Source organism: Lissotriton helveticus, chromosome 3_1 (assembly GCF_964261635.1).
Source record: "Lissotriton helveticus chromosome 3_1, aLisHel1.1, whole genome shotgun sequence".
Taxonomy (NCBI): domain Eukaryota; kingdom Metazoa; phylum Chordata; class Amphibia; order Caudata; family Salamandridae; genus Lissotriton; species Lissotriton helveticus.
In genome coordinates, this window is record NC_136061.1 from 2,019,932,630 (window position 1) to 2,019,945,431 (window position 12,802).

The 12,802-nt window shown below is 48.6% G+C and overlaps 1 protein-coding gene across 2 annotated transcripts in view; it reads right to left on the reverse strand.

Moving 5' to 3' along the window:
* CHD2 (chromodomain helicase DNA binding protein 2) overlaps positions 1-12,802 on the reverse strand; it is a 2,197,496-nt gene that overhangs the window by 620,183 nt on the left and 1,564,511 nt on the right. The gene's annotated exons all lie outside the window — the stretch shown is intronic.

Below are 12,802 nucleotides of genomic sequence, written 5' to 3' on the forward strand. Positions count from 1 at the left end.
ACAAAAAGAAAACGGCGTTTTCTACGCCTGACGGACTATTCCAATTCAGAGTCATGCCTTTCGGGCTTCATGGGGCCCCAGCAACTTTTCAACGGGCTATGAATATTGTCCTGCAGCCCCATGCCCGATACGCAGGAGCATACCTTGACGATATTGTCATATACAGTGATGACTGGCCGGAGCATCTGTCCCACCTGACACGGGTGATCACCTCTCTGGGGGAACACGGGTTCACCATTAACCCCGCTAAAACCACTCTTGCTGCACAAACAGTCAAGTACCTGGGTTACCTCCTTGGGAAGGGGGTCATACGACCCCAAGATAATAAAATAAAGGCCATCCAGTCTATACCCTTCCCCCAAACCAAAAAGGATCTCCGGGCTTTCCTTGGGCTTTTAGGTTATTATCGGAGGTTCATCCCTAATTTTTCTCAGTTAGCCGTGCCCCTAACAGACCTCCTAAAGAAGAACATAGGAACAGAATCCTTGTTACGCCATCCCTCCCCTCTGATGCTGACAGCTTTCCGGTCCCTTAAACAAGCACTACTGTCTGAGCCGGTTCTCATCAGTCCTGATTACACGCGTCCCTTTATTCTCCAAACCGACGCCTCAGAACAGGGACTGGGAGCAGTCCTTTCCCAAAAAGACCAAGCAGGCATAGAGAGGCCCATCCTCTACCTTAGCAGGAAACTCTTCCCTCGTGAGATGAACTACGCGGTAGTCGAAAAGGAAGCCCTGGCCATTAAATGGGCCATAGAGAGCCTGCGGTACTATCTGGAGGGGCGGGAATTCGTCCTATACACTGATCACGCACCTCTAGAATGGATGGCACGTAACAGGGGACATAACGCCAGAGTGCTCCGTTGGTTTTTGTCCCTACAGCCCTACAGATTCCAGACCTTGCATAGGAAGGGGGCCGAGCAGGGCAATGCGGATTACCTGTCCAGATATCCCCCGCCATCCTCCCCCACAAGAAAGACAGCTAGGGAAAGGGGATGTGGAAGGGGGATACCACCTACCTCAACCGGGCGACGCCCGTGTGGGGGTACCACGACCTCTAACCCTCCCGCGTCTCTGACGACCGGGAGTCCTTCTTCTTTGTGTCCTGTGCAGGTACGAGACCAGAGGAACAGACACCGGCCCGTCCCAGAAACGGAGAACCCCGAACACCCGGAACCCGGAAAACCCGAACCGGAAACAGCCTACAGGGGAACCGGAAGTCCTGAACCGGAAGCAGTCCACCGGGAAACCGGAAGTCCCTCCCCCTACCCAGGACCTGGACGTACAAAAGCCGACGACGAAGAGAGGAGAGCGTTCCAGATAGCCGACTCGTGGCAGGAGACAGTGCGCAGCGAACCCTTGGCGGAGAGTGGAAGGAGTGAGAGGATCGAAGACGGAGAGTTGGAGGACGTCTGGACCGAGGAGTGGTGGAGTCCTCTGGAGGTGGCTGGAGAGCGGCCGTAACTCTCGGGAGAGTTACGGCGGGGCACGTGAGTACCTTGTTACCGTCTCCGTGTCCCCTTTGTATATAGCTGTATCTACTTGTAAATTGTACAGATATTGCATGCACTGATAGAGCACCCTTACGCACTGTATATATTAGAACGTAGAGACACTGCACTTAGACCTTGTATCATAGTCCCTACACCCCGACCCATCACCTGAGCACCTCGTCTATACCCTTTTCCCTCCTACTTGATCCCTTCCCGTCTACCCCCTTCCCGTTCCCATCCTCACGGTCCTCTTCAGTCCCGCACGACCCTGGTGTTGGTAACGGTACATGTATAGTCCATACTGAAAGGACTAACCCCTGCTTCTCTATCTCCCTCCGAGGTTATCCCAACGCCCGGAAGACGTGAAGACCTCCGGACGATCCATCTGCCGGTGTATACCAGAAAGGCGACTACGGCTTCACCCCAACCCTCTGTACTGACTCCGGTTTTCCTTGTTACACCGAATAATAAAAACATCTACCATAGCCCAATACATACGGCCTCCACGCCTGTTATTCCGGTCCGCCGCAACCCCCAGTCCACACCTGGTGTCAGAAGTGGGATCCGGAAGCATGGAGGCCGCCGTGAAGCAACTCGCGGAAAGCCAGGATCTTCTTGGGAAGATGATGGAGCGGTTTCTCAAGACGGCCGAAGACGACCGTGGCCAACTGCACGACGTTCTGAAGGATCAGGGCACCGCTCAAGACCGAGCCCTTGGGAAACTAGTCGAAGTCATGGGGCAAGCTAAACCCGCGACTGCCTTACCCTCGGTGGTATTACAGAAATACGTCGCAGGAGAGGACCCGGACTTCTTTTTTACAAACTTTGAGCGTTTGGCTCAGGCGGCTGCTTGGCCAGTTGATCGCTGGAGCCACTATCTTGGGCCACTGCTAACGGGGGAACTCCAGGCGGCGTTCCAACAGGCCAACATCCAAGGGCTGACACCATACCAGGATATAAAGACTTGCATCCTTGAACGGCTTGGGATCGATGACGAGACCTACAGGGCACGACTGCGACAGGTGCGGGAGGGACCACAGGAAACACCCCGAGCCCTGTCGTTTCGCATCCAAGACCTAACCAATCGCTGGCTGAAGCCTGCCACGTCTACCAAGGAGGACATAATGGCTAAAATATACCTGGAGCAATTCCTGTCCTCCCTTCACCCAGCAACACAGAAGTGGGTCCGCCAGCACTCAAGACTCACCCTGGAGACAGCGGTCGAGATCGCAAGCGCCTTCAGCCGTGCACAAGACTCCCAGAAGAAGGACGAACCTCCAGCACGAACGATCCATGGAAATCATCCCAGAACACTGAGGCCATTGGTACCTCGAAAACCAGAACCTGTCCCTTTTGTTCCCTTTCCGGTGATTCCAAGACCAAGTCATCCCGGCCCTCAATGCTACCACTGTGGGGGATATGGCCACATTGCACGGTTCTGTCCACAGAAGGAGGAACCAATGGAGGTTGGACTGGCTCGGAACTATGTCTGTCTCACCACGGATGCCAGTCCTCCTCCCTTCCGGTGTCCGGTGAAAATCGATGGCTACCCCATGATGGCGTTAGCCGACTCCGGTTGTCGGCAAAGCGTGCTAAGGCCTCAAGAAATGACCAGGCCACTGGGGCCTGTGACTGGCACCGTTGACATCCAATGCGTACACGGTGACACCAGAAGATATCCCACCACCCAGGTGCAGGTACAACAACCCTCCGGAGAAAGAAGCCCTCTGAACGTGGGCCTAGTACCCAACCTGCCGGAACAGGTTATCCTGGGTAGCGATTACCAAGGACTACCCCGTCTGTTGCATGATGCCACGAATTCCTTGGAGAAATGGTGGTCCGAGGCCCCCTTTTCCAGAAACCAGCCTCCCGTAGAGCCAACAACCAAACTCCCAAAGACCAGACGGCAAAAGAAGAAAGAAAAAAGGTCATACGCCCCTGCCTATCCTGTTCAGGTGGACCCGCATCCATGGGAAACCGACCGGGAATTTCATGCAGCCCAACAAGAGGACCCAGTGTTACAAGACGCCTGGGGACGTGCCCTGGAAAACGAGGATCCCTTACACGTATGTCCCTATTTCTTTAAACGAAATGGTCTGTTGTACAGGAAGGGCGGACCCCAACAAGAACCACAGCTACTCGTTCCCGGTCCCTTTCGCGACAAAGTACTATTTTTGGCCCATAGTCATTTGTTGGGAGGGCATTTCGGGGACGAAAAAACCGGACAAACGATACTGGAAAAATTCTATTGGCCTGGCATACACAAACAAGTGAGCCAATACTGCAAAGAATGTCCGGTGTGTCAAAAGAACAGCCGATACAGGCCCCCAAGAGTTCCCCTTCAGCCGCTCCCCCTCATAGATGTCCCGTTCACTAGGGTTGGGATGGACCTGATAGGCCCCATGTTGCCCTCAAAAAGTGGATGCCGGTATGCTCTCGTTCTTGTAGACTACGCCACTCGGTTTCCGGAGGCCGTTCCACTGAAACATCCCACCACACAAAACATAGCAAGAGCCCTTGTAACCATCTTCACCCGAGTGGGTTTTCCCCGAGAGATCTTGACGGACCAGGGAACCCCGTTTGTCTCTTCTCTCATGCGTCAGGTATGTTCGCAACTGGGCATTAAACAAATCAGGACCTCGGCCTACCACCCCCAGACCGACGGACTCGTGGAACGGTACAACGCGACCCTGAAAACCACACTCAAGAAATTGATGGGTCTAGAAAGCCGTCGCTGGGAGGAAATGCTTCCGTTGGCCCTCTTTGCTATCCGTTGCAAAGTACAGAGCAGCACAGGGTATTCGCCATATGAACTACTCTACGGAAGACCCCCTAGAACCCTCCTGGATATGGCACGAGAGGCATGGGAAGCCGAGCCCGACCGTACCCGTCCCCTGCCCGAATACGTTGCCAACCTTAAGACTCACTTGAGCCAGATCAGGGAAATAGTGAGGCAGAACCTATCAACCGCCCAGGCTACACAAAAGCGCCAATATGACAGAGGATCCAAAGCCAGAACCTTTGCCCCCGGAGACCTTGTACTACTCCTCCTTCCCTCCTCCGATCATAAACTACTGGGACAATGGCAGGGACCGTATCCGGTGACGAGACAGGTAACCCCCGTTACCTACGAGATAGAATTAGACCATACCCGTAACCAGAGACAGATCTATCACATCAATCTGCTTAAGAAATGGGAGGGTCCCCAACCTGTACTGTCCAACACGGTTGTTCCTAGGAGCCCACTCTTCGAAAGTTGTGTAGATCCAGACCTATCCCCGACACAACGAGAAGACCTCAGGAATGTCTTGTCCCCCATACAAAAAGTGTTTTCCACTTCACCGGGACACACCACGGTCATAGAACATGCAATTCATACAGAACCAGGAAAGGTCGTGAGACAGCGCCCCTATCGCGTCCCAGAAGCCCGCCGGAAAATAATCCAGGAAGAAACCAAAGAAATGATGAACATGGGAATTATAGAGCCGTCTATCAGTTGCTGGAACTCACCCATCGTGCTTGTTCCCAAACCCGATGGCTCCACAAGATTTTGCATTGACTTTAGGGAAGTCAATAAAGTGTCGAGTTTTGATACGTATCCGCTACCCAGAGTAGACGAGATGATAGAACGCATTGGTCGGGCTCGCTACATCAGCACGCTGGATCTCTGCAAGGGATACTGGCAAATCCCCCTGAAAAGTGAGGACAAAAAGAAAACGGCGTTTTCTACGCCTGACGGACTATTCCAATTCAGAGTCATGCCTTTCGGGCTTCATGGGGCCCCAGCAACTTTTCAACGGGCTATGAATATTGTCCTGCAGCCCCATGCCCGATACGCAGGAGCATACCTTGACGATATTGTCATATACAGTGATGACTGGCCGGAGCATCTGTCCCACCTGACACGGGTGATCACCTCTCTGGGGGAACACGGGTTCACCATTAACCCCGCTAAAACCACTCTTGCTGCACAAACAGTCAAGTACCTGGGTTACCTCCTTGGGAAGGGGGTCATACGACCCCAAGATAATAAAATAAAGGCCATCCAGTCTATACCCTTCCCCCAAACCAAAAAGGATCTCCGGGCTTTCCTTGGGCTTTTAGGTTATTATCGGAGGTTCATCCCTAATTTTTCTCAGTTAGCCGTGCCCCTAACAGACCTCCTAAAGAAGAACATAGGAACAGAATCCTTGTTACGCCATCCCTCCCCTCTGATGCTGACAGCTTTCCGGTCCCTTAAACAAGCACTACTGTCTGAGCCGGTTCTCATCAGTCCTGATTACACGCGTCCCTTTATTCTCCAAACCGACGCCTCAGAACAGGGACTGGGAGCAGTCCTTTCCCAAAAAGACCAAGCAGGCATAGAGAGGCCCATCCTCTACCTTAGCAGGAAACTCTTCCCTCGTGAGATGAACTACGCGGTAGTCGAAAAGGAAGCCCTGGCCATTAAATGGGCCATAGAGAGCCTGCGGTACTATCTGGAGGGGCGGGAATTCGTCCTATACACTGATCACGCACCTCTAGAATGGATGGCACGTAACAGGGGACATAACGCCAGAGTGCTCCGTTGGTTTTTGTCCCTACAGCCCTACAGATTCCAGACCTTGCATAGGAAGGGGGCCGAGCAGGGCAATGCGGATTACCTGTCCAGATATCCCCCGCCATCCTCCCCCACAAGAAAGACAGCTAGGGAAAGGGGATGTGGAAGGGGGATACCACCTACCTCAACCGGGCGACGCCCGTGTGGGGGTACCACGACCTCTAACCCTCCCGCGTCTCTGACGACCGGGAGTCCTTCTTCTTTGTGTCCTGTGCAGGTACGAGACCAGAGGAACAGACACCGGCCCGTCCCAGAAACGGAGAACCCCGAACACCCGGAACCCGGAAAACCCGAACCGGAAACAGCCTACAGGGGAACCGGAAGCAGTCCACCGGGAAACCGGAAGTCCCTCCCCCTACCCAGGACCTGGACGTACAAAAGCCGACGACGAAGAGAGGAGAGCGTTCCAGATAGCCGACTCGTGGCAGGAGACAGCGCGCAGCGAACCCTTGGCGGAGAGTGGAAGGAGTGAGAGGATCGAAGACGGAGAGTTGGAGGACGTCTGGACCGAGGAGTGGTGGAGTCCTCTGGAGGTGGCTGGAGAGCGGCCGTAACTCTCGGGAGAGTTACGGCGGGGCACGTGAGTACCTTGTTACCGTCTCCGTGTCCCCTTTGTATATAGCTGTATCTACTTGTAAATTGTACAGATATTGCATGCACTGATAGAGCACCCTTACGCACTGTATATATTAGAACGTAGAGACACTGCACTTAGACCTTGTATCATAGTCCCTACACCCCGACCCATCACCTGAGCACCTCGTCTATACCCTTTTCCCTCCTACTTGATCCCTTCCCGTCTACCCCCTTCCCGTTCCCATCCTCACGGTCCTCTTCAGTCCCGCACGACCCTGGTGTTGGTAACGGTACATGTATAGTCCATACTGAAAGGACTAACCCCTGCTTCTCTATCTCCCTCCGAGGTTATCCCAACGCCCGGAAGACGTGAAGACCTCCGGACGATCCATCTGCCGGTGTATACCAGAAAGGCGACTACGGCTTCACCCCAACCCTCTGTACTGACTCCGGTTTTCCTTGTTACACCGAATAATAAAAACATCTACCATAGCCCAATACATACGGCCTCCACGCCTGTTATTCCGGTCCGCCGCAACCCCCAGTCCACACATATTCACTGGATGGCTGTGGTATTCGCAGGTCTTATATTCCATGTTATTTGTTTTTCGATACATCCTATAATATCCAAAATCAAATAAAAAGAGGAAACAAGACATTTCACTGCTTTTATACTACCTCTGGAAAACTGCAGATCCTCATTTCTAGAACAGAACCTTTTCCCATGCTCTTTCAATCACAGGGGTAACAGTTTCTCTGTAGAGAATTTCCACTTTGTTCCCTTACTTTGTCACAGTTGTTATCTATTGAGGTTCATCTACTCCTACAGACAGACATCTGGCTTGCACAAACCTATAAACTGCATTAAAAAACTCTTCTCTTCAGGATAAGGGGCCACTCTCCATACATATGCCACGTGTTTAAGAGTCTCCATTGTGGGAAAAGGCATTGCAACTGACAATGGGTAGATGTATTTCTAATTTATATTGCTATTTTTGTTCCCTTTGGGTGTTCAAGTCCTAGCATGGCATGGCCCTTTTCGGAAGCCTCTGGTGGTGCAATGTAACGAGACATGGTTGTAAGGTACTTCTCTGTGGTAATCTCCCCTATGCCTTCTGCAATGTGAGCTCACCTTATGTGTGCCTCAGAAGGCTGTTCCTAACAACTGGAGTACAGACTTGAGGTCTGGGACTGGGATGTGCTGAGGGATTTTACTTAAGGTCCACTGCCACTGTTGCCAGCCTCTGCTTGAAAGTCTGCTCCAAAACAATCCCTCCAAGATTCACAACAGGATTTTTTGCTGTTGGGGCAAAGAAGACTCAAGCCATTCTCCATATCTGTGGATGGGCAAGCTTGTTTCCATAAATACATTTTTGATTTGCATTTGTTGTTTTATTTTCATTTTTACTTTACTGTCCGTACAGCACATTGCGTATTCACATGTTGTTGGTCAGGCAACTGTTTGTGCCCCTAATGAAGAGCAGAATATGCAGCATGAACCACTACTCTAAATCCTGGCATATTTACACTGAAAGACAGCACTCTGTGTTGTCCTGAGAACATTGGGAGGCACACTTATGAAAAGAAAAATGTCAAGCACCATTATCAGGAGTCCTCTGATTTTCTCCAGTTCTCAATACGCTATTACAACACATGCTCTGTAGACTGTCGCTGCTGCCTTAATCTGATACTGTCCTAGGCCAGGAGGCTTAGACTTCATCAGGGCTTGCATTTTTATTCGAGCATTCAGGGGCATGTTCTGAAGGAATGGGAAGAACCTGAGGTGGTTATCGTGGATTGGTATTGAAAAAGCTATATTTTGTTCTGGGGTTTCTGGAAAGCATTCTTGAAAAAGTTAAAGATGTCTCCTAGATTCATGACTTCATGTGGCCTACGTCTGTAGCATCTGAAGGGGCCTCTCCTGATTGGATTGATAAGTGAAAGCATCCTTGAAAAAGGGTGATTCATTTGCCATCTTTTGTCTGTGCTATTAGAACTATGGTAAGTACACAGGGCAACCAAAACTGAGTCTTTGCTGACAGCTCTGCTTCAGGAAAAAGATGGGAATATCTTGTAATTCATTGAAAAACGGGGATAAGTTACTTACCTGTAATCCTAGCTCCCTTCCAGGGGATTCCTCACCAAAGTCATAGACATTTTTTTAGTTTTTAAACAGCGGGAAGCGCGGAGGATCTGTTGTCGTGTATTTCTATAGGTTCTGAATCGATCCCCCTATTCCTGACCATATTCTGGTTAACCTACCTAGCTAGTTAACTAACAGTCAGCCCATGAGGCAAGAAATCCCCCATGATGCAGATACCGTTATCTGACGCAGTCACACTACGGCACAGGAACGTGTTATCTGATTAGGTCATAACGCTTGAGATCTAATTAGACAAGCGACATTCCTCCAGCCCCTGATAAGGCATACGACGTTCTCATAACAAATCAAACCTATGACAACCTGGATAATCCGTGCGGCCATTGTTTTGATTTCACAGAGAACTTTAGTAAAGAATGTGCTAACGAGCAAGTCGTATGACATCTTTATTGACGTACCTATGTCCATCCTTACGTCAATCCCGGCACCTTTAAGGTATAAATATTGCCGACCTTGCCCTATGCAAACACACGCGTGGTGACAAGACGGAGCAGCCATACTTGCCGAAGCCGAGAGCAGAAGCAGACCCCGCAGGCAACAGCCCCGCCTTCCTGATGCGCTGAGAGACGCGCTGCTATCTCAAGCCGAGAGACCCAGCACCGGCGCTTCTGGGCAGCCCTCGCAGGCAGCCTGGAATATCGAGAGCAGAGAAAGAGATACCATTCCTCATTCATCCTAAATTCCAGGTACAGAACTGAATAACCCCTCCTAGAGAATTCTTTAGTTATTCACTTGGCAAAAACAAACTTAACTTAAACTGTAACTTTCTATTCCCGCCCACGTATTAGACTTAGGTCAGGTACACGGGGTAGGCGTATTTAGAAACACCAGTTGAGTACGTTTAGTCAAATGTATATGTGTATGTAAATATATTTTAATCATTTTTAAACATCATATGGCTCAGAAACCATATCAATGTTTTTACAGTATTATTTTATACTATTGCTTTTAATGTATGCACTTTACTTAACTATAAGTATTGCAATAATATCGATCCATTTCTCTTGTACGAGAAAAGAGACTGATCAATAAATAACATCTTTTATTGAACACGCCCGTCTCCTCCTTTTCTCTACATTCTGATGAGACTAAGAATGCACGTACTGACTGAGTAAAATAATTGCCTTGTGCTCACACGACTCTTGAGATTGACTCTTGATTAGGGGAGAGCCAAGTTGTCATGTTCTATGGTTGTCAGAAACTAAATCCCTTCTTGTCTAATCAGGGGAGTTAATCCTTCCTTGAACATTCGAGAAAGTTTCTAGCAAACTCTGAGCTTAGCTGGCAAACCCAAAAATTAAGTCTAGTATCGACAGTAGTAGACCTAGTTAACGTCTGGCCTAGGCCTTTACTGCTGTAGGTACTATTCCAATGCGCAGAGCCTATTGGGAAAATAGGAACTACACTACATGGCGCCCAACGCGTTTGGAAAGGGCGATAAAACTAACGTAAGACATTTAGAGTAACTCAGTCGTGCTTTCTCACTCAGACCCCTTTTCCCAAATACTCCAAAGACGTCTGGAGTGGGTGAAAGGTTATAATATCCTCCAAAACCTCGCAGGAGGGAACTCCTATGTATGGTTCTTGGTCTAAGTCAACGTTGAAGGATAAACAGTGTTCCAAAATATTGTGCATCTAATCTCTGTTTCCATAAAGAAACCTGATCTGCAAATAAACATAATACCATCCTGTCAGCAAAATGGACAGCGATGAAGAACGAGAGGTTACTAGATTAGCTACTGAAATAGCAGATGCTGATGCTACCATGCAAGCAGCAGACGCGGATATAATACTCATTCCGGTCGCCAAAAGGAGATCTATAACCTTAAAACTTATAGAAAATGGACTGACACCTAGAGGTGGCACAGTCATATTCGTAATCGAGGGACACGAATATCGGCAGACAGAGGTATACTATACATGGATACATTTTCCAGCAGCTAATACTATAACAAAGTACTTCCACTATTACAAAGTAGAGGAACCTCCTAATGAGTACACTCCTTTCGAGGAGGTGGAAGTACCACTCAAATTCCAAGAGCATTTGCTCTTATTTGATGGCGCCCTAAAACATAATAATCACATTACAAGGCTCGGTCCTTTAGGAAGACCAGGAGCAACGTGGCCGGTCTTAGCCGGATACACACCATATCCAGACATCGAAAGAATGCCTGCAGCAGAGCTGCTAATACAGCTAAAACAACTACTAAAAATTCACAGACAATTAGTTCAGTATGTAATGCGGACTTCAACAATTCAGCCAGCGATTAGACTACCACAGCTGACCCCTCACCAGGGGAACACAAATAAAATTACACCACAGAACATCCAATCCTGCCTAGGTAAAGTTCCAGCTAAACGGGAACAAATACCATTCTGGTTGGCACAGAAAATTACCCAAATAGAGGCGGTGTTTCCTGACACCACCCCATTAGAAAAACACAGGATTCTGACTATATGTCTCCCAATGGGAATCGCACCACACATTGAGGACTGTGACACTTGGGGTACAGTCTTTGCTTCCATCTATACAAAAACGCACGGTGTTCCATCCATTTCGGTGATACCAGATGTGCTAAAACAAATTCAAGATGAATACGGTCCAGAACCTGCTTTAACTCTTGGTATGAAATTACTAAAAGACTTCAAGCAGGTCTCGGCTATATTACTAGCCAACATAAAGGGTGAAGCAGCAAACGTGGCGATCCGCCAGAGGTTAAAAGAGACAGATATAGCAGACCAACCAGCTGAAATTGCCAGAATCATAGAAAAATCCTATGAAGAACTAGGCAGAGATAGTCTAGGTGGAATACCAGTAAAACCGCAACTGACTACAAGTCCAGAAAAAATGTTTTTTAATAATAATAATAATTCACCAAAAAAGAACTGGGATGGGAACAAACAATCCAATCCAAAAGAAAAGAAATTCCAGTCCAGAGGAAGGTCTCCTAGGCGAAGAGAGAAATCTCCAAACCCGAGACAAAGGTCACCTCAGAGTGAACCCTCTGGGAATAGATATAACGTTAGAAATAGGGATAATATTAAAAAACCTGATAGATATCAAGACATTGATACACGTCCCTCTCAATCTTTTCAGAATTCCTCGCAGAAATCGGAAAGAAGAGGACGATCAGAAGAGCACGCCAAGTCCAAAGACAAGGAACCTGCTCAACTGAAAAAGAAATCACAATTTCCAAAAAAGAAGGTAGCCAGTATCAAGGTAGTTAACAATGCCGAGAATACTGAGGACACAACTGAAAAACGGAGAGTGGGCTCAGACAATGCTAGACAGCGCAGCAGAAGTGAGCATAGCTCGCAAAGTCCTTATGGATCATCTGGAGACAGTGGACACGAATGAATACCTTCAAGTGGAAACTGCAGATACCAGAGTTAGCAAGCCCCACAAAATATACGAGATAACATTACGTATAGAGGGAGATAAGACTAGGAAAATAAGGGGACTATTTTGGGATAACCTCTCAAAGGGTTATGACATACTTCTAGCTGAAAAAGACTGGCCACCAGAGTTTGTCAGGGAGTGCCCTCATGGCGAAGAAGTAATTATGCCTGCCTTCTCGAATCAAATCCCGATTCATAAAAAATACACACTTGCTAGAAAGTGGGCAGTGGCCTTAGCACCTGCTTTATATAAAAATCATGTAGGATGGGATGAGGATTCTCCTCCTCACAAAATCCAGTTAAAATCACAACCAACTGCACAAAGGCAGTACCCAATTAAGCAAGAAGCTAAAAAACAAGTAAATGAAATACTAGATCAGCTAGAATACCAGGGGGTGATTGAAACTTGCACCTCACAAATGAACAATCCTTTGTTTCCGGTCTCCAAACCAGACAATTCATACCGTCTAGTTTTGGATTACCAACACATGTTGCAAAACTTTTGCAGTGCAAAACTCACACAGTGCTGCACTAATGAATAACATAGTGCGCAAAAAATACAAAACTACCTTGG